We start from the raw sequence: 22,134 nt of genomic DNA on the forward strand, positions 1-22,134 counted from the left end.
AAAGAATGATTGATTTGAAAAGGAGCCATTTCAGAAGCTTAAAATTGTTAGGGAGGCATTTTTTTCTATCTAAAACAAATAGAAATAGCTCATTGGAAGTATGTGTCCTTGAATTAAAATCCAGATGAAATACACAATTCATTTAATGCAAAAGAAAGTAATAAATAGGTGGGCACAGTGGTATACATCTATAATCCCAGCCACTCAGGAGTCAGAGATAGGAGGATCATGAGCTTGAGGCCAGCTTGGGCAAAGTTAGCAAGACTCTGTCTCAAGAACAAAGACAAAAGTGCTAGAGACGTAGTTCAAGAGGTAGCGTGCCTGCCTAGCAGGTAAAAGGTGAGGAGTTTGGAACCTGTAGTGCCAGCAAAACAAAACAACCATAGAAAAGCCACCCTTCCCCCAAACCCCAAATGTGACTGGATTTTAATCCAGTCGATATTGTCAGACTGGATCCAGCTTTGGATTGCTATAGCAAACCCATGGTAGACTGGGCGGTTGGTTATAAACAACAGGAATTTGTTTCACACAGTTGTGAAGTGGAAAATCCAGACCAAGGCACCAGCAGATTCAGTGTCTGCCGAAGGGCCTCTCCCTGATCGCATTTAAAGGGGTGGAGCCCAACAGTTCTACCTTTCATGCCATGGCACTTGTGATTTGACTCAGCACACAGACTCTGTGAGGAGAAAGATATCAGACCATAGCACCAAAATACAGGAGGTGCACTTAGATTCAAAGTGCAGCTAGAGTGATGGAGATGGATTATGCAAATAGCACCATAAGAAAGCCAGAGTGAGCTGGGCACTGTGGTTCACGCCTGTAATCCTAGCTATTCAAGAGGCTGAGATTTGAAGATTGAGGTTTGAACCCACTGAGGCAGACAAATCTGAGAATCTCTTATCTGCATTTAGCCAGCAAAAAGAACTGGCGGTGTAGCTCAAGTGATACAGCTAGAAACAATATAAGACCTTGAACAACAACAAGAAATGTTAGGAGAGATAAAGAGCAACATTTAATAATGTCAAAAGAAAAGGGTCAATACAAGACTCTTAGCAATTGTAAAAATATTTGCATCTTGACAGAGCACCGGAATACCCAAATCAGAACCTGACAGAGTACAAAGGGAATATAGATACTCCAACAATACCTGGATATTTCAGTCTCTGATTTGCGGCGCTGAGGCTGGAGTCCTGGGCCTCACCCATGCTAGGTAGGATTGGGGGCACAGAGCTGGACCCTCAGCTTAGTCTTCAGTATCAGTTGTGCATGGAACATCTGGACAGAGGGACTGCAAGGACATAGAAAACTTGAGGAGCACTAACCCCTCCAGATGAGACATTTCCCCAGTGACACAGGAGCCATTCTCCAGGACATTTCTGCACTAGGTCCCCTCATTCAGCCCCAATAGAGTTAAAGCAGTGGAAACAAAGAAGAGAACTCTGACCACATCGGGATGAATTCAGACATTAGGAGGCTGGCCTGAGGCCGCCACGCAGCTCTGCTCTGCCAGGGCTCTCTTCAAGTGCTCCCATCTCAGAACGTCCCACAAAGCTCGGGTCCACTGCAGGTGCCTGGCAGGTACCCGCCGATGACTGCCCCCGGCACACGAATTCACAAGGCCATGCTGGTGTCAGGACCATGTGGAAGCCAACAAAACGGCTCTTTTCCTGGAAGTCACCAAACAACTTCAGCTTGTCCTCTACAGTGGTTACTTGACAGCCTCATGACTCATTTCGGCATAAGATGAGACAGAAATGAACTGATGGCTGGGACTGTTTTGGAGATTTCTTAAGGGGCCTTTGCCCAGTAAAACAAAAGAAGATTCCTAAATGGCACAGGCAGTTCGCCAAGAGCCAGCAAGCAGCAGTGAAAGGGCAAAAGCTTTGTGTTCAGAACAAGTTCTAAAGCGGCTGGAAACGGCATTTCTTCCGATGGAATGGAGAAAGTTGGTAGTGGGCGTGCTAAATTCATGTGTATGAGCCCACGGGATGTCATAGCACTTGGGAAGGGCCGGCCACCTACCCCCAGGTATGCAGAACGGCTGGGACTTGATGGTCTGTAATGTAGTTACTTTGGCCTCTTACCTGGGCCACCTTTGTGGCTCTGTCCTCGAGTCCTGGCTGGCACTTGGAGGCCACAGAGTAGAGCAGGTGAGTCACAGACCCTAGAGTCTTGCTGCCTGACTGTGCCCTCTGCTACCTCTTGCTAGTTGTGTTTTGTTGCCCAAAGCATTTCTCCCCTTCCTGCCACGATACGACCAGGGGCCACTTGTTCCTGTGGGCCCTGCTGCAGAGCTCTGAGCAATTTGAGGAGCTATACCAGTGGTGACTGTTGTTGCTTGGTACATGTTTGTGGAATTGTGTTAGGTTCTGTTGGAATTCAGTGCCCTGAGGGAATAGGTTCTATCATGGCACTTAATTCTTCTTGCAGGAGAGCTCTTGCCCATCCAAACCTCAAGGTGTCTCTCCCTTTCAGCACTGGGTAAGATTTTACAGTGAAAAGCTCAAGAAAGTAAACAAAATTCCTGATGGTTCCATCTGTAATCCTAGCTGTTCAGGAGGCTGAGATCTGAGGATCATGGTTTGAAGCCAACTGGGGCAGAAAGTCAGGGAGACTCTTAATCTCCAATTAACCAGCAAAAAGCCAAAGGTAGAGGTGTGCTACAAGGAGCACAAGAGTTGAGCATAAAAGCTAAGAGAAGGCATTGAGGTTCCGAGTTCAAGCTCCTCTACCAACACACACACACATACACACACACACACACACACAGCATTCTATATGTACAGCATGTTCTAAGGAAGTGTCACTGTGTTCTCTTGAGTGTTGATAAACAACTCTGACTTCTTTATTTGTTGAGAACTTATGTGGATTCTGAACATGTGATAAGTAGCAGTCTTATCAGAAATTGTGTTTGTGGTGGGGAGTTGGAGTGGGTGGTTTTTTGATGATACTGGAATATGGCGAAACTCTTGATTTACAGATATTTTTGACAATATGCTTCATTTTTGGAGGCTTGGGCTTGGTGTTCAGGAAGGAGCCTGGCTAGTCACCGCTGTGCACACTCTTGGAAATCTTCTGGCAAATCAGCCCTTATGCCACTCTGAGGGATGGAAAACAGAACAGATGCCCTTTTCTGGGCAGCTAGGAAGTGGCCTTAAATTTCTTTTCTTTTTCTTTTATTTTTTGGGTCGTGGTGCTGTCCCTCAGCTCTTCAGCTCAAGGCTAGCGCTCTATCACTTGAGCCACAGCATCAATTCCAGTTTTCTGATTTTATTTGAGATAAGAATGTCACAGACTTTCCTGTCCGGGCTGGCTTTGAACCATGATCTTCAGCTCTCAGCCTCCTGAGTAGCTAGGATGACAGGTGTGAGTCACTGGCATCCGGCGAGACCTTAAATTTCTGACCATGCCATTTACTTCAAGCTTTGGATCTTGGACAAATGACTTCATCTACTTCTTCTTCTTCTTCTTTTTTATTTTGGTCCGGTCGAGGGGCCTGAACTCTGGGCCTGGGCGCTGTCCCTCAGCTCTTCAGCTCACGGCTAGCACTCTACCACTTGAGCCACAGCGCCACTTCTGGTTTTTTTCTTTTTTGCTTATGTGGTGCTGAGGAATTGAACCCAGGGCCTCATGCGTGCAAGGTAAGCACTCTACCACTGAGCCACCTTCCCAGCCCGTGACTTCATCTTCTTGAGCCTCAGTGTCCTTATCTGTCCAATGGGGACCCGTTTTACAAGGGGGCTTAGTGAGATGAAGCATGATCAGCACATGCCTGGCACAAAGTGGGCTCTTCTAAATGACAGCTCTCTGTTCAGCTGCTACTTCTGGGCCTAGGAAACACATGCTACCTGACCTGGGCCACTTCCTTGTCCCTAGTCGCTGGCACAATGAGCAGGGGTGGGCTGTGTATGCAGTGGTGGTTGGTGAGAGGCCTAGTTTCCTGTGGGGTTCTGGCTTTGCCATGTTGTCTTCTTGTCAGCGTCTGTGGGGTTTCAAGAAGGGCAAGGGGGCAGGTAGTGGTAGATGGGTGGGGCCTCACTCCTGGGGCTCAGACAATCCCTCCCCTCCGGGATGTTGAGTTTACTGAGCATTGTATGTGTGCGCACACGCATCTGCCTGCGTGTATGTGCACACTTCCTCAGCTTCTCACACACAGGGTCAGGAGGAGGAAGCCAGCAGGCAGAGAGGTTCGATGGTTGTGGAAGGGTCACAGTGAGCCTGGAATGGAAAGGAGGGGGAGGCAGCTTTGTGGGCATTTCCTGGCAAGATTTCATTTCATGCAAAAGATCAAAAGGTTTCTAAAACACCTTTTTAATGTTCGTTTTTGTTGAATCCTCTGAATATACATTCTGGTTTTATTTTTTCCTGGTAACACACTGTACCAACTTGGTAACCTGATTAGAAGAGGCACCATTCTGGAGTCTTCACCAGTTGCTGGCTGGCTTGGGATGGGTTTCTGGCCTGAAAAACCAGGTTTTCATTGATTGATTGTATTGATGATTTATTGATTTCATTGAATTAACAACTGATAACCAATGGATAATTGGAGTGGCCTCTCCAATCCCAGACAGGTAGTGAGGGGGCATCTATGAACAGCCCCTCCCTCATGATAGGAAGGAACTAGGGTCCAGAACAAGGAGCTTGGAGGCAGGAGACGGGCATGTGAGCTGGGTGGAGGCGAGGTGAGTGGAGGTCTCCCCGGAGAGTGTGGTAGTAAAAGCTGCTTACCTGACGGTAACCAGTTCTCTCAATTAAAAAATAAGGTATACCTGGGTGCTAGTGCTCCCTGTAATCCTAGCCACTCAGGAGGCTGAGATCTGAGGCTCTTAGGTGGAAGCCAGCTAGACAGGGAAGTCTGTGAGATTCTTATCTCCAACTAACCAGCAAAAAGCCAGAAGTGGAGCTGTGGTTCAAGTGGTAGAGCACCAGCCTCGTGCACAAAAGCTCAGGGACAGTGCCCAGGCCCTGAGTCCAAGGCAGGGGACAGGTACTCACCCACACAAAGATAAAGAACATGAGTTTAGTCCCTGTCTGGGGCATGGCTATTTATGCCAAAGGGTGGGGCTAGAAGGCAAGGAGGTGGGCGGGCCCTGGAAGTGGGAGGGGCCAGGACATGGGCTCAAGGCGGGGCCAGAGGCGGAAGGGGCAGGGCTGCAGTGACTTTGGTGTCTAGGGGTGGGCACGTGCACGGGAAGTGGACGTGGTGTCTCAGTGTCATCTTCCGTCCTGTGCTTGTGACTGACTTTGGGGTTGAGGCGGCGTGGGTAGAAGGTCCTGGTGTGGCTGGTACGTGGCGTCCTGAGGCAGGTCAGAGCCTGGCTGTCTGGTCTGGTGAAGATGGGGGCCTGGAGGTAGGTTGTGACGTTTGAGGTAGAACCCAGGGGTCCCTGCTGTCCACGGAGCCCAGCAGTCAGTGTGGCAGCCCCAGCCTGGGCTGTGGGGCTGTCACGGAGCAGGCCCTCAGGACGCAGAGGCCACACCACTCATGAGAGCCTCACAGCTGTTAAGGGCAGGCTGGGTGGATGGGCCCTGACTGCCTCCCGCACAGAAGTCCCAGGTCCTTGTTCTGCTGCACGGGTCAGTGATAATGCCCTTCACAAGACAAGGTATGAGGAAGACCAGTGTGAACAATGGGAGTTCAGAGGCTGGGTTCAAATCCTGCTTCTCTGGGTATTTGGTGTTAGACATTACCTCAGCCTCCATGACCATTTGTACAGAGCAGAACTTGGGCTTTTCTTAAAATCCCCTCCAACTCTGTTCTGTTCCTTGCTGGTTCTTAAAGTAATTCCCTCTTTGTTAAGACTGACACCTGTCTTCCGGTACCTTCCCCAGGGCTAGTTCCCTTTGTGGTTTCAGGATGTTGGTGAGTGCCCAGGCAGGGCAGCCACTCGTGAGCACAAGGCCTGAGTTCTTGCTGCCTATTTAAAAATGGGCCAAGCCTTCCTGGCTGTCAGTACTGCTTTGAAGTTCACCTAGTGGGTTCGCCACCCACGGAGCTCTGCTGCCTGGCACATCTGTATTTAAAGGCTGGGTTTAGTGGAATCATCTCCCTGTTGTGAGCCTCATTCTCTCTGCTGGTAACCATGGAGATAGTATCTCCTCTGCCAGCTTCTGATCTCTTTGACCCTGCTACCCCATCCTGAGTTGAAAGGGTGCAGCTTCCTCTTTCTGTGAAAGAGTCACCCCTGGCTGGGGTGATAAGGATCTTAGAAAGATAATGATGTACAATGCAACTTAACCCAAGCATAGGAATTTGCCTGTCCCCATTCTGGTGGGCTCCAAACCACCTCCTACAACGTTCATATCCAGCTTCACCATATTCTTTATCTCCCATCAAAGACTCAGGCCTCCTCCTGGCTCTCTGCCCCCATACTCCCTTCCAGGCAGCTCAACATGTAGATCCTGGAGCTACTGCTCTGAATAAACTGGTCTTTTCTCTTGGCCTCTCCTGGGTGGGAGGTCAGTATTCAATAATCTTCTTCACTAGGTCTCAGGTGGACAAGCCTGCTGTTTATCTATGACTTTAGTGTTTGGTCAAATACTTTGTGCTTAATAGGTTCTATCACACATGTGACTTTGGGCAAGTGCCCTGCCTTCTCTGAGGCTTTGTGGACTCAGGAGTCTGCTGCAGAATGCCCCATACCCACTATTGGTATTGCTTTCGTCTTGACTGTCTTGGCAGCAGGGAAGACTTTGAGAGTGTGGGCCTATGGTAAGGGAAGTGGAGGGAAGGAAGGCCTCATCCTTAACCTCAGGGCAGCAAGGGGCCCAGGCTTAGTCTGCAAAAGCTGTGGGGATTGTCAAGGTCAAGGACACGTGGGGCTGGGTAGGGAGGGACGAGGTAGAGGGAGTGGCCAGGGACTTGTGGACCACATAGGCCTGTGAATGGAGCACAGAAAGCACTGATCCTTGACAGGCTGGGGCCTCCTGGGTGTTGGGTGGTAAGGGTCTAGTTCATGGGTGCTAAGGGACCAGAGAAATGAAGATGGGCACAGGACACTGTCAGCAGAGTCTGTGCTAACTGGAAGCATGTTTCGCTGCTTCAAAAGGTTTGGATGTAAAGCTGTGGCTTTTCAGATGGGGACACAGGCTCACAGCAAGTGCGGCCTTTCCACTGTGACTCAGCAGGAAGAGGTGAGAGCCCAGTCCCTAGCTGTCTGTACTGTGGGCCTGCTTTGCTCCACTCTCTCTGTTCCCAGGGATGGAAGGCCGTCGTGCCTGACGTCTCCTGGCTTCCCATTTCCTAAACTTGAGCCAAAGACTAGGCCTAGCATCAGTGGAGGATTCCTAACTCTCTGTGGCTGTCCCAGGCTCCCTTCTTCCTACCAAGGACAGTGCCTTCTCCGATGGCGGTGGTCATTCTTGATCGAATTGTGTTCTCCGTTTACACTTAGCTATTCTGAGTGAGTCTGGCAGACACCTGCATCCTGTGTACAGCTGCTCTTCAGTAGCGCTCTTGGACCTGCAACATGGAGAGGAATCATTCTGCTGTGTAGGACAGTTGTGATAGGTGGTGACATTTGAATGGTGACAAATGATCAATGTAAAATTTCTGATTTTTGATACCTGTACAGTCCTCTGTTGGTATCCACAGGGGATGAGTTCCAGAAAACTTTCAGGACCAACCTCAAGCCTCCTGTGGTCCTGCCTATAAGGGTGTGTACCATTGGGCTACAACCTAGGGAAGTGCCTCTGTGTGCTTCAAATTATGTCCAGGTCATGTGGCACACCCAGCTGTGTGAAGAGCCCGGGGCTGCAGTCCTAGAGAATGAGGGTCAGGCAAAGGTTTATATGTCAGTACAGATGCAAGCATTAAAAAATACGCTTGATCCATGTGGAACCCACAGATAAAGAGCACCGTTGGGTGTGTGATTTTTCTAAGGTCCTTGGTCTTAAGACATCAAAGTCATAGCCTTTGGCGTGCAATGTCGTGGAATTCTGTAGAACTAGATGCGTCTATATGGAAATGTGTCTTTCTGACTGGGTAAGGCAGGTGGGGGAAAATTGGTGCAGTTAGTGAATCCAGATGAGCGCTCGTTGTGCTATTCTTGGAGCGTTTCTGTAGCTTTGCAAGATAACGTTTTAAAAATGCATTCGCTAATAATTGTGGCATCCACGGGAGTGTGCGGCTGTGCTCCTGATCCCTCTGTGGTCAGCCCCTCCATGACTCTTGCCTTGAGGGGGACACACCCCCAGTTTTTCCCGGCAGCTACTTGGGGCTGGTTTTGAGCCGAAGGCTGAGGCTTTTGACAAAATCCACTTCCCTGGAGACCTTCGTCTTTCAAACGCTTCTGTTTAGACCAACTTTCCTCCCTTCCACTTCATCTTTCTTAATTGCATTGCCTTTTAGTATTCCTAAAGAGGTGTTATTGTTGAAACCATTCAGCTAGAGAGGGGGGATAGAGAAATTCACAGGCTTTTGTTTCTTCAGCCCTCCAGACCTATCCATGGGCTTGGCAGGCCTCCATACCTTCTTGCCTTTGCCCAGGCTCTGCCTACGACAAATCCACTTACTAAAATACATGTGCATCTTAGGGCATGAGCTGGGCCTCTTCTTTGCCCTTTGTGACCTTGACTGGCCTCCCCAGACTCAGCTCAGGGCTCAGCTAAAGGCCCCGAGACACTAGCTCTTCCCAGGGCAGCCATCTGATTCTGCGTCACTTCCTCTGCCAGCGCTCAGGTGATGGGTGGGGGGCAGCTGTTCTCTCTACGCCCCTGCTGGAGCTGGGGGCCCAGGAGAGGCACAGTCAGCATGTGTCATGAGGGGGAGCCGGCCTGAGCGAGCAACCATGTGGGTGTGTAAAAGCAGCTTTCTTGCCCGGCATCTCAAAGTGCCTGAGAACCTGGACAAGAAAGTCATTTTGGCCAGTGTGCCCACTGCTGTCCCAGCCACCCATGCCCTGGCACGAATACCCTATGTGGACTGGGCTGGTGGGTGTCCATGAGCTGCCTACAGATAGATGGGCCAGGCTGGGTCTCGTCCCCTCTCCAGGATCCACATGGAGTTGTAAGGATGACAGGAAGGAGTGGGCCAGGACCTAGGTGTGAGTCTGGCCTCATGTCTTCTGTCCACAGCCCCTCTCCTTCCTCACCAGAGACCCTGTTTTCACAGCTGAGATTTAGCAATGCTATCTGCAGATCATCTAGTCAGTGTCAAGGGACCAGGGAAGTGGAAAGTTCAGCCAATGTGCAGCCAAGGGCTGGCGTCTTGGTCAGTGCATTGGGCCAGTCTTCATCCTTTGCTCTGAGCAGCTTTCCTGAGCTCCCTGCCCAGTCAGCCCTGGGGGCGTGGCCCACTCTATCCACCGAGCCTTCCCAGCTCTTCCTTCAGGGAGGGGCATGGGACGAGGTCCTAGCTGGGCTCTGGGCAGAGCCTGTTTGGCAGATGTCATCAGAGTCATTCAGGAAAAGAGGACATTGTGCTTCCCTGTTGCTTGTGGCTTTATGGGAACTTGCATATCTGAGATGTCAGACAAGCATTGTGACTCCACTTAATGGAGTGATGGACTGCTCAAGGCAGCGACTGTAGTCACCCGATGAGCCCTGCCCAGCTGGCAAATGGAATCTGAGATGGGCAAAGCCCATCATGCCACCAGCACCTCCTGGTCTGCATAGTTTTTGGAGGTTAAAATCGTCAACCTTCAAGACACATGAACAAGTAGGTGTGTTGGGGTATGCCTATAATTCCTGTTCCTCTGGAGGCAGAGGCAGGAGAATTGTGAGTGTGAGGCCAGTTTGGGCAAGGTAGTGAGACTATCTCAGAAACAAAGATAGAGGTAGTGGGATTATTGCTAATGGCAGAGCACTTGCTTAGCAAGTTCAGGGCTTTGGATTCAATCCCTGTACCAGAAAAGAAAGAACATGTATGAAGATGGTGTCATCTGTTTTGTTCTTGTGCTCTTGGCCTTCTATACTGAACAGAGCCTAAGGAGTCGGGGCTCAGAGCCCTCTCTGTTTCCTGTCTTTCCACCTAGACTGTGGTGGTGTTTTGATGTGATGGTGGCGGTGTGATAGTGATGTTGGTAATGGTAGTGGTGATGGTGGAGGTGATGATGATGGCTAGTGGTGATGGTAGTAATGGCGATGATGATGGCTATGATATCGATGGTGGTAGTGATAGTGGAGGTGATATGGTAATGATGGTGATGATGGTTATTGATAGTGATGGTGGTGATAATAGTGGTGGTGAGCATGGTGATCACGGTGGAGGTGGAGGTGATGGTAGTGATGATGCCTATGATATTGATGATGGTGGTGTGGTGATGATGCTAATAGTGGTGATGGATGGTAGCGATGGTGGTGGGTGGTAGTGATGGTGATAATGGTGGTGATAGTGGTGGTAGCAGAGGTGGTCGTAGTGATTCTGACATGACAGTGGTGAGTCTGGTGGTCAGGAGGCAGGGGCTGATGGACAAGGGGGTGATGGTATTGGTGGTGATAGTAAAACCTGTAAAATTGCAGGGTGCCTTGTAGTTACTCAGTGAACCCTATTGCTGTCAGGTAATCACTTACCAGGAGGACATCATTGTTAACCCCATATCTAGGGGAGACCCCGGAAGGCCCCACAGTTGGCGCACTGTAGACTTGGGGCTGCACAGCCCCTCTGAGCCAGGATTACCTGCGGCATGATCTGGGGAGCAGTGGCCTGGCATCACCTGCAAGTGGATGGCGGTGCCATTCTTGGGCCCATCCCTGGGATCAGAGCCAGGAGAGGAGAGGCAGGGTGCCGGCCAGGAGGCTCTCCTGCACTGCCCGCCCTCAGCAGCCGAGTGAGCCTCGAGCCCAGGCTCGTTTAACTCTGGCCTGCTCACTCCTTGTGGCCTGTGAGTGGCCTGGCTTCACGCTGACAGGCCGGGACGGGCAGGGAAAGGGGGCGCATTTCGTTCTCACATGTGCTCAAATGAACAGGACACCCAGGACTCAAACATAGGCGAATATGAAACATGCTGCCTTCTTCCTGCATCCCAGGCTTCTTTCTGAACCTTAGTTCAGATCTCCAGTTGGACAGCCCTTGGCTTTTGTTTGGTGTATTTGTCTGATAATCACAAGTCAACTTGTTGACTCATAATATATGTGTGTATATATCATCCATCCATCTGCATGTGCGCATCCACATGCACACACACACATGCACATGCACAGGTTTCCTCTGGTGGCTTACGACAGAAGTGTGTTCTCTCACAGTTGTGGTGTTGGCAGGACCCTGTTTCTCGGAAGACTCTGAGGGGGGGTGCCCTTCCTGTCACATGGGGTCCTTGGCTTGTGGTTGTCTTATTCTAGTCTCTGTCCCTGTTACCATGGTTCATCTGCCCTGGCCTCTTCTTTTCTTAGGACATCAGTCGCACTGGTTAATTAAGGGCCTCCCCAAACCGTCGCTCCTCCCCTTAAGTAAGGACACCTGAGGTGATCCTGTTTCTAAATAAGATCACAACCGGAGGTGCTAGGAAGGATGTGGAGTTTGGAGGAAATACTACTCAGCCCAATAAATGTACGACTGTAGTTTCCTACACAGTAGCTTTGTTGAGATAGAATTCACATCTCATAAAATGTGCCTTTGTAAAGTGTAAAAATCAGGGTGCTGTGTGCGCTGGCAGGACTGGGCAGCCACATCACAGTCTCGTTAGAGTCTCATTTGCTCACAGTCTAATTGTTCTGAAGAAAGAACCCCCACCCCCTAGGCGGTCACCTCCCTCCTTCCTTCCCCATGGGCCCTGGCAGTTAGTAAAAATGCAATCATGTAAATATATCAGCTTTTATGACTAGTTTTCTTCATTTAGCTTAACATTTTAATCCAAGTTGTAGCATGAAATTAGGAGTCATCATTTTTCACATGCAGATAATATTCCATCATATAGAACATTAGATACCATTTTTTTTGTCCCTTCATAGTTGATGGGCTTTTGGGCTGCTGCCACTTTTTGGCTCTTAAGGATAGTGCTGTCCTAGGCATTTGTGTGTGCACATGTGCCCAGCCCTTACTTGATAGGCTCACTAGAGTTATTCTGAGTCACCTGGTAACTCAGGGTTTGACATTTCGAAGGTAGGGACAAACCATTTCCCAAAACAGCACTTCCCGATCAATCCACTCACAGCGCTGGCTCTGGGGTCAGGTTTCTTCGACCTTGTCTTCGTCAACAGCCAGCTGGCAGGACTGAAGGCAGTCGGCCGGCCGTGGGGGCTTTGGTTTGCATTTCCCCTCTCCTGGTCCCTGGGAGCCCCCAGGGGTGTGTGGAGATCAGGCCCCCCTGGTGTCAGGGATCTGGCTGGGTGGGGCCACGGCTCTGCCCTTCTCTTTTGGGGCGGGCTCTAAACCAGAGCATTCTGTGTTTAGTTAGCGGTCAGTCCTCAAGCCAGCTTGCTTGTGCTTCATTGATGAAAAAGAAGATATCTGAGCCAGGAACCTGTGTGTCTCGGGCAGGTGACACTACAAACCCTGCAGACTGAGGGCGCACTGTGTTCGCTGGTGGAGTGAGCTGGCAGAGGCCGGAGCCCCGGGGCTCAGGACCTCTGCCCCTTGAAGCTGTGTCTTTAGGAGCAGTTACACAGTTTTTGGGAAGTACTGAAGAATTTCTTGCTGGCAACAGGCAAAGGTGGCTGTGGAGGGGCACGGAGATGAGCGAGGGGATGGCTGGCCAGTACCAGGGCGGAGGGGGGCAGGGCCACTGCAGAGGGGCAGCTGCGTAAGTTTCTGATAGGACCCCGGTGGAGACAGGTGTCTAACTCTGGTAACTGTTGAAGCTGAATAATGCCCCTCCCCCCACGGTAGGACCTTAGTTCTTGGAACTTGTGAATATTACTTTATGTGGCAAATGTTGCGAGTAAGAATTTGATGAGACAGAGCTTTTCCTGGGGGTCCGGGCGGCCCTTGCTCAGTGGCACATGCACACTCGGGTGTGTGTGAGTTTGGAGACCTGTGTCCAGAGGCCGTAATCTCCAGGCGCTCGCTGGGAAGCCTGTGTGCTTTCTTCCTGGAAGCAGGGTGGTGGCAGCTGCCCTGCAACCTTCTGCCCCGACCCCATGGTAGAAGCTGTTTGACCACCAGGAGGGCTGGTGGATCCGCAGGGTGAAGCTGGCTATGTGGGACACTGTGTGGCCTCCGCTCCCTGGACCTCCAGGGAGATGGGGAGGCAGATGAGCCGGGGTGACATGACCAGGGCCACCCAGGGGAAAGAGTTGGATGCCAGAGCCCTGCCTGGGGCATGGTTCTTCATCGAGGGCCCAGATAATTCCTGCGAAGCTTATAGTCGTTTCCGTGGCTCTGTTCTTTCAAGGGACAAAATGATCCTCAAGGAGGACCAGCACTGTGGGTGACCACAAAGCCTGAGGGTGTCTCTATCCCCTCCACAGGCCACTTAAGGGCTGGCTCTTCCCTGAGAGCTGGCCTGGGGGCACAGTGACTGAGAACAGAGATGCCCAGAACCACACAGGGGGGCACCCAGCTCGTGAGAAGGGGTTGCTGGGCCGCCGCTTCCATTGCCCAGCTCCTGGCTTCTGGGGTTAATGAGGACTTAAGGGTTAGGGAAGAAAAGGCTGGGGTTCCAAGGGGCGACTTGAGGCTTCTGGGACGTAGTTAGTTCTGTGTTTGTAGCTGCTTAATGATCATGAGTCACCTGTGTTCACACAGGGATTGACTTCCCGAGTCTTGGGCCACATTCCTGGCCTAGCCTCAGCTCAACTCCCACCCCAAAGAGCACTGTGGGGCTAGCTGGTCATGGGACCAGTGACAGGAAGGGGGCTATGGTCATTGGCCAGCAGCTGTCAGGGACATACAGACTGAAGTCTGGGTGTCAGGCATGGCCTTGAGAGCCCCAAGGTCAGACCTCAGGGACAGTGCAGTTGGGGCGTACCCCTAGCGCGGTGCCTTTGGCTTCAAGGAAGGAGAGCATACAGAAACACCAGCAAGGAAGACACAACAAGAGCCCTTCATTTGACTTGGGTCTGAGATTTGCATCTCAGTTGAGGGGCGTTGGGTACCTAGACAACAGGATGAGGGGAAAGCTCCTGGCAGCTGGCGCTGGATTTAGTTTTGCAAATCCTAAGGAAGGAAGTGCACAGCAATCTCTTAGCTATACTGATACCTGATTTGTGTGTGTGTGTGTGTGTGTGTGTGTGTGCGCGCGCGCACGCGCGCGTATTGGGCTTTGAACTCAGAGCTTCATGCTTGCTAGGATGGTATTCACCACATGAATCACACCACCAGTCTAGCTTTTTGCTGGTCATTTTGTAGATGGAGCCTTGTGGGCTTTGCTGCCCAGGCTGGCTTTGAACTTTCTGATCTCATTGAGTAGCTACGATTACAGGCCTGAGCCACTGGTGCTTGGCTCTCATTTATATTTTGAATTAGACTTATGAACGGTGTGAGGCACTGTGTTTCATTAAATCAATGGCTTCACTTACTAGAGACACATCAGTGCTTTCCTCCTAAAGGAAGGGGAAAGCTGTCAGTCAGTGATAAGTCACCTGACAGCATGCGTGTTCAGAAGGAGCCAAATGTGCTGGGTGGGGTCTGTGCAGTGAGCTTGCCCTTGTGTTTATCGGTAGGCCATTTCTCCCAGCTGGCCCTGTGCTTTGCCTGCCCCATGGCCCTGCAGAGTCATTAGACGTTGCTGAACCTGTTGGCTCTCAAGACGCGCAAGGACGGCTCAGAAGCGCCAGCACTCCTGTGCATCGCCCGCTCACTCGGGAGGCCTCCTGTGAGGCCGCAGTGGGCAAAGCTCCTCACGGAGCGAGCACTCTTCCTGGAGGGGGGCACCCATCCCAGCCACAGTGCCACTTCTCATGGTGCCGAAACTCAGGTTGCCAGCCAGGCAGGGACAGGGGCGCTGAATCACCAATGGACAGAACCAGGACTGTAGACGTGAAGACGTGGTATGGTCCCCCTGTGTGGAGGCTCCGTGGTGGTCCCGTGTCTGCTTTGTGTGGATGCTCTGTGGAAGGTTCACATGTCTCCGTGTATGGATCTGTGGTTGGTTCAGGTGTCTTCTGATTTCCCTCTTGTCTCTGCAGACATACACATGTGCAGGTCCCTGGTTGTTTTGTTTTTGTTTTTGTTGTGGGGCTTGAACTTAGGGCCTGGGCGCTGTCCTTGGACTCTTTTGCTCAAGGCTAGTGCTCTATCACCCTGAGCCCCAGCTCCACTTCTTGTGCCCCAGCTCCACTTCCCATGCCCCAGCTCCGTTTCCTGAGCCCCAGCTCCATGTCCTGGGCCCCAGTCCTAGGTCCTCTGATTGGCACTGGGGTCCCCTGAGCTTCAGGTGGGTTGCTATGGGTAAGTAGGAGTTTTCTAGCTTTCCTCACCTCTGCCACAACCTGGAGCCAGCCTGCCTGTGTTACTGTCTCTAATAACCTGAAAAGAGTACTTTGGGGCAAGTTCCTCTGCCCCGTTGTCATTTTTTAATTCCTGACATGAAATAAGACTGGTTTCTATGTTTAGGCTATTAGAAGAATTAAATGTAGAGTGTTGGGACAGAGCCGATGCGTGGCAGGGTTGGGTGAATCACCATGGTGCTGGTGCTGGGACTAAAGGACATTGCCTGTGGAGTCAGGAAGGCCGTGTTCTCCTCAGTCAGCGTGGCACACCTTGTGAGGTCCTCCAGGATTACTGTGGCAGGGCGGTCAGGCACCCGTGGGTATTTGATGATAGTGAACCAATTTTTTTGTCCCAGGTCCAGTTTCTGTGTACCTCACACCCTTCCCAGGGGGCTGTCCCCACCATTTGGGCCTGGGTGTGTTGGTTGTTCCACTGTTGGGGTGAACAAGATTCCTTTGCAGGGGCTGGGAAGGTGGCTCAGTGGTAGAGCGCTTGCCTTGCATGCATGAGGCCCTGGGTTCGATTCCTCAGTACCACATAAGCAGAAAAAAAAGCCAGAAGTGGTGTTATGGCTCAAGTGGTAGCGTGCTAGCCTTGAGCTGAAGAGCTGAGGGACAGCGCCTAGGCCCAGAGTTCAGGCCCCATGACTGGACCCCCCCCCAAAAAAAAAGGTTCCTTTGCACACTGGACAAAGGATGGTCACTGAGAACCTGGCTCCTCCCCAACTGGTGCTTCCCCTTCTTCCCCCTCCTGTTCTCCCTCCCTCTCTTCCCTTCTCTTCCTTTTCCTTCCTCTTCTTCCCTCTCCCCTTCTCCCTCCTCTTCCTTCCCCTCCCTTCCTTTTCCTTCCCCTTCTTTCCCTTTCCCTTCTTGTCTGGCTCTGTGCTATAACCATTTTGTGTCCAGCCCTCCTCTTACCTTCCGCCTTCAGAATACATAAGAGTGTAAGGCGAGGTGGAGGAGGACTGGAGGGTTGTGGGAACAGCGAGGCACGGTGGGAGTTTCTAGAGCCAACACTGGAGAGATGTCTTTGACATTCACTGGGCACGCATGTTTGCCTCCACCTCCAGGTGAGGCCAGCAGAGGCAGAGCTGGAGGCCCACAAGGGGGCGCTGTAGGCAGTAGTCTGGGGCCAGGGCTCTGAGATGTCGGGATGTAGGAACGGTATTAGATGGGGCTGGGCAGATCCCATCAGTCCGAGGCTTGGTGGAGGGAGGAGGGCCAGGGCACAGTTGTGAGTGGGTGTCCGGAGCACGCTGAGGGCACCTGCTCCTGGCTCCTGCCCACTTCTGTGTGGAGATGGTGGAGCTGCCTTGCTGGGATGGAGGGCGCTGGGGTGCGGCTCTGTACAGAAGCTCTTCTCTGTGCTGGCCTAGGAAGCTGACTTGAGAGCCCTGCATCTTCAAAGACACTTTGAAAGACTTTTTCTTCCCTTCAGTGGCAGCAGAGCGATTTCCTGGGCCCAGAGGGAGTCTGCTGGGGGACGTCGGGCGGGGCAGGCGGGCAGAGGCTGTGGCGGGTGCTGTGCTGCGGCGGGTCTGTTCATTACGCCCAGGCTGGCTGAGCGCAGCGGGCACCACGTGAAGCAGGTATTTCTTCCTGGGTGTCAAAACACTGCTGTGTCAGGCTCCGGGCAGGGCCCTGGGGACCCAGCGGGCCTTGGATGCTGCCCACCTGGATGTGTAAAGCCGAGATGGGTTTTAAACAGAGCCTGTGGCAGGTAGTGGCCCTGGCTTGTGAGGCCACTTCTGGCCATTTTGTCGCTAAGCGTGGGCTGCAGAGAATGACAGCATGGATCTGGACGCATCCTGAGGAGTCTGAGCCAGTATGTGTGCAGCACGCAGTATCCGTGCTGCCCCGTGCCCTCCCCAGTGTGGGGGACTTGCTGGCCGGGTAAAGCAGCACTTGGCACTGCCCATCTCGCTTCTCTGCCATCCCCAGGGTGAGGTGGATGGCAGCCGCTCCCCACACTTGCTGGTGTGTACCTGGCCTGGGACAATTTGGGGTGGAGGGGTGTGGAGCTGCAGGAAGAGCGCGGTGATGTTCTGGGGAACAGAATGGCTGGCTTCTGGGAACACTGCTGGCTGAGCCGTGCGTGCGTAGGATCGTGCCTGCCAGCCTCAGGCTGTCACTCGGGTTCTAGGTGGGGCTTGGGAGCCTGGGCGTCAAGAGCGCCTGCTGGTGGCTGTGGTGGTGAGCTGGTGGTAGGAGGTGCAGGTTGCTGCCTAAGTTGAGGGGAAAAAACTGTAAAGATAAAAAGGCAACTCAGCCAGGCACCAGTGGCTCACGCCTGTTATCCTAGCTACTCAGGAGGCTGAGATCTGAGGATGACAGTTCAAAGCCAGCCCGGGCAGGAAAGTCTATGGGACTGTTATCTCCAATGAACCACCAGAAAACTGGAAGTAGCACTCCGGCTCAAGTGGTAGAGTGCTCCCCTTGAGCTGAAGAGCTGAGGGACAGTGCCCAGGCCCAGAGTTCAAGACCCAAGACTGAAAAAAAAAAAAAAAAAGAAAGACAACTCAATACAAGTTTTGGAGTTTGTTAGAAGATATGGATACTGATCTTTTAAATTTTTTGGTCAGTTGTGGGGCTTGAACTCTGGGCCTGGGCACTGTCCCTGCGTGCTTCAGCTCAAGGCTAGCACTCTACCACTTGAGCCACAGAGCCACTTCTGGTTTTCTGGTGATTAATTGCAAATAAGAGGCTCACGAATGTTCCTGCCCGGGCTGGCTTTGAACAGTGATCCTCAGATCTCCACCTCCTGAGTAGCTAAGATTCAGGCATGAGCCACCGGTGCCCGGCTGATACTGTTTTTTTTTAAACAACTATTTATTTTAGAAAAACCCTTCAATAGTCATATGAAGGGGGGTTCAGATGAACATGTCAGTTTGTGGGTATAGTATATCTCCACCAGTGTCACCCCTCCATCATCCGACCCACCTCTCCCAACCCCGCCCCTTCCCTCCATTTACCTGGTTCCATTTTCACGTAAGTATGTTGAAATTATGACTGCCTTGGCCCACCCCTCCTCTCGCCATTCATCTGTCTCCTTCCCTTCCCCGCCCAGCATGCGTTCCAGCTTCCTGATACTGACTGATACACTGTAAGTTAGTTCAGAGGAGCTTCACCATTGCAGTCCTCTCCACCCTCCGCATATACTACACTTTAGTTGTCATGGTTGTATGTATTTCCATATATAATCAAGTCATTAAAGTTCTGCCTGTATTTCAATCTTTGGGACGCAGATGAAGCTGACATTCTTTCTGTCTGTGTAGCCAGCTCCCAGTCAATCAGGTCTCTTTCTACAGCTTTAACGTAGTTCCTCCCTGGGGTTTGGAGTTCTGTGGCTTCAGTTCACCAAAGCTTGACTTTTGCCTCTGTGTGTCCTGAGAGTCCCTGAGACTTGAGGCAGGAGCGTCAGGCAGAGCGGCCTGTGGGAGGGCTGGAATGGGGTGGGCGCCGGGAGGGGGAGTCTGTCCCTTGCTGGCTGTTCCCCTCCCCATCAAGACCCCCCTTACACCCACGGTTACACGTGGAGGTGGCATTGTGAATTGAATTTGTCTTGCGTACCACTCGTATTTGTTGTCAGCTTCCATGATTTTGTGTATATGTGAGGCTTTAAAAAAGTTTGGGGTGTTGAACTTGAATCTGGGAGCTCACACATGCCAGGCCAGTTCTTCACTACCGTGTGTCAGCCCCTGATTTTATTTTATTTTATTTTATTTATTTATTTATTTTTTGGGTCCGGTCGTGGGGCCTGAACTCTGGGCCTGGGCGCTGTCCCTCAGCTCTTCAGCTCAAGGCTAGCGCTCTACCACTTGAGCCACAGCACCACTTCCGGCTTTTTTCTTTTTGCTTATGTGGTGCTGAGGAATTGAACCCAGGGCCTCAGACATGCAAGGCAAGTGCACTACCACTGAGCCGCCTTCCCAGTCCCCCCCTGATTTTATTGTTGGTTCTTTTTTAGACAAGGTCTCATGGACCCTGAGCTGGCCTCCTTCCTTAGCCTCAATTACTGGGATTAGAGCTGTTGGCTACCAAACCTGGCTGATTTTGTTTTTATCATCATGGAGGTTATTCAGATGATGATAAGCAGTCCGCTTGGTTTTCTCCCCTGCCCACTGGTCCCTGGCCCACTAGGGGCAGGTGTGGGACTGCTCAGGAGCTCCAGCCTGTGGCTGGACCAGAGCCTCAACCTGTTCCAAATGCTGGAGCTTTGTAGGCAGCTGGTGGGGGGGGAGGGACTAGGACCTAGATGCCCATGGACAGAGCTTTTGCCCCATCCCACAGCTCTCCAGAGTCCAGTTGGGCAAAATGCAGACCCTGGCCCCGTTTCCTGGGTGTGTGTTCTAGAGAGCTGCATTGCTTTTTTGAACTCTCCAAACCCATATAAACTAATAATCTAAGTGTGGTGGCATGCTGCTATGATCTCAGCTATGTGAGCGACATAGGTAGGAGGATTGTGGTTGGAAGCCATGGAGCCATTATCCTGAAGTCAGGTGTCAGCTGGGAGCAGGCTGGAATCAGGTAGCAGGTGCTTGTGGCAGTAACTCAAGGCCCAGGGGTCTCAGAAGCAAAGGGTTTCTGACCCGTTAGCCACTAGCTAGAAAGAGGAGCAGGTCTTGTAGCCAGATGGCAGCGTGGGAAACATTCAGGGACCCGGCGCTAAGGATGTTCTCGTAAGGGATATTTGGAGGCTACAGGTACAAGTTGTTGCATCGATCTTGCATTGTCTACAGAGGACACCAGTGGCGCACACCTGTAATCCCAGCTACTCAGGAGGCTGAGATCTCAGGATTGTAGTTCCAGGCCAACCCAGGCAGGAAAGTTTGTGAGACTACTATCTCCAGTTTACCTTCAGAAAATGAAGTGGAGCTGCGATCAAAGTGGTAGAGTGCTAGCCTTGAGCAAAAGAGCTCAGGGACGGTATCCAGACCCTAAGTTCAAGCTCCATGACTGACAAAACAAATAGGGGAGAGAATCTGTCCTGTGAGCCTTACAGAGAACTTGGGAGCAGAGCCACTGTTCCCTTGATGGCAGAGGAGGGGGGCTGGCCTTGAGGGAGGAGTAGCTGGGAGTGGGGGCTCCTAAATACTCAAGAGTCCAACTGACTAGAGTTCCTGCCCAGCTAATTACAATCCCTGGGAGAACAATCCCTGCCTCTGAGATTTTCCTTCAGATTCGTGATTGTGATTTTTCTGTGTTCTATTGTATTCTATTCTGTGTTTTACAGTATTTCATAATTTTACATACTGAGATTCTTTCTTTCTTTCTTTCTTTCTTTTTTTTTTTTTTTGGTTCTGGGGCCTGAACTCAGGGCTTAGTGCTGTCCCTGACTTTCTTTTGGTCAAGGCTAGCATTCTGCCACTTGAGCCACAGCACCACTTCCAGCTTTTCTGATGCTTAATTGGACATAAGAATTTCACAGACTTTCCTGCTTGGGATGGCTTTAAACAGTGATTCTCAGATCTCAGCCTCCTTAGTAGCTATGATTACAGGCGTGAGCCACTGGTGCCCAGCTCTCAGTATACTTTTTAAATGTAGTTCCTTTACCCCAGAAGGAAAGGATTTGTTGGATTGCTTATGGTTTAGTGACTTTATCAATGACAGATTAGTTAGCAGTGGCTAGAAATTACTTTGTGCTTTCATCTTGCTAATTATCTGTGCATGTGCATGAGTTGTCTGGCTTTAGTGCATACAAGTCTGGAAATTCAGTGCTTTATTACAGTGAATCTTGGGCTTTTGCTTTTGATCTGCTCTGAGATTCTGGTGTTTTTTTGTTTTTTTTTTTTTGGATACATTTAGACCACTGACATTTAAAGTGATTATTGATGTGCTTAGATTACTGTCTCTGATGCTGTATACTATTTGCTATTTGTTCTTTGTTATAGTTTTTGTCTTTGACTGCTTCCTGCCTCTGTAGTCCTAATGTTTCCACTTTTTCTTTATGAGGAGTTTGTACATCTTTAAAAACTTCCTTACCCTAGGGTGATGCAAGGGTGGACAAAATACATTTATAACTAGCTAAGTCCACTTTCAAATAGCAGTATACTAGTTCATGTGTAACGTATTGGGTCTCTTAGCCAGGATAAAACTGCTCTTATTCATTTTAGCTATCCATAAATTAAATCACAAACACCTTGCTGCACTTACTGCTTTGAATAATCTGGCAAATTAGTGAAGAGTGAGAAATGCAAGAGTTTATCTTTTAGTTAATGCTTTGTGGATCTAAATTTAAAATTTTTATCATTTGTTGTTCCTTCTGTTTGTTTTTTGTTTTTTTTAACCTGTCTTGTTCTTCTCCAATGAAGTTTTTTTAACCTTTTTTTTGTTGTTGTTGTTCAAGGCAAGCCTACATGCCCAAGTCTTTCCATTTTTGTTTATATGAAGAAGTGTTTATGTCTCTACTTTTTTCTCAAATTCACTACCCTCCTGTTCTGCTGGGATTATAAGTGTGTGCCCCTGTGTCTGTCTTTCACTTTTGAAGTATAATTTCACAAGATAGAGAATTATAGATTGATAGTCTCTCTCTCTCTTTTTCTCTCTTTCAACTGTAACTATTTCAATATTGCTCTTTCCTGCTTTCTTTCATGGTTTCATGGATCTATGATTTTGTGTCTGATAAGGGGGAAACATTAGACTTTGCTTCAAATATTTCCTCAGCATTTCCACCTCCTTCTGTTGTCCCCATTGTGTGTGCTATGTCTTTTGCTGTTGTTCTGCAGTTTGGACTAGTCTGTCCTCTGCATCCCTTCCCTCTCCCTTCCCTCCTTCCTTTCTCCCTCTCCCTTCCCCCTTCCTCTCTCCTCCCTCTCACTCTCCCTC

This window comes from Dipodomys merriami, unplaced genomic scaffold (assembly GCF_024711535.1).
Source record: "Dipodomys merriami isolate MVZ:Mamm:240054 unplaced genomic scaffold, mDipMer1.0.p SCAF_143, whole genome shotgun sequence".
Lineage (NCBI taxonomy): Eukaryota > Metazoa > Chordata > Mammalia > Rodentia > Heteromyidae > Dipodomys > Dipodomys merriami.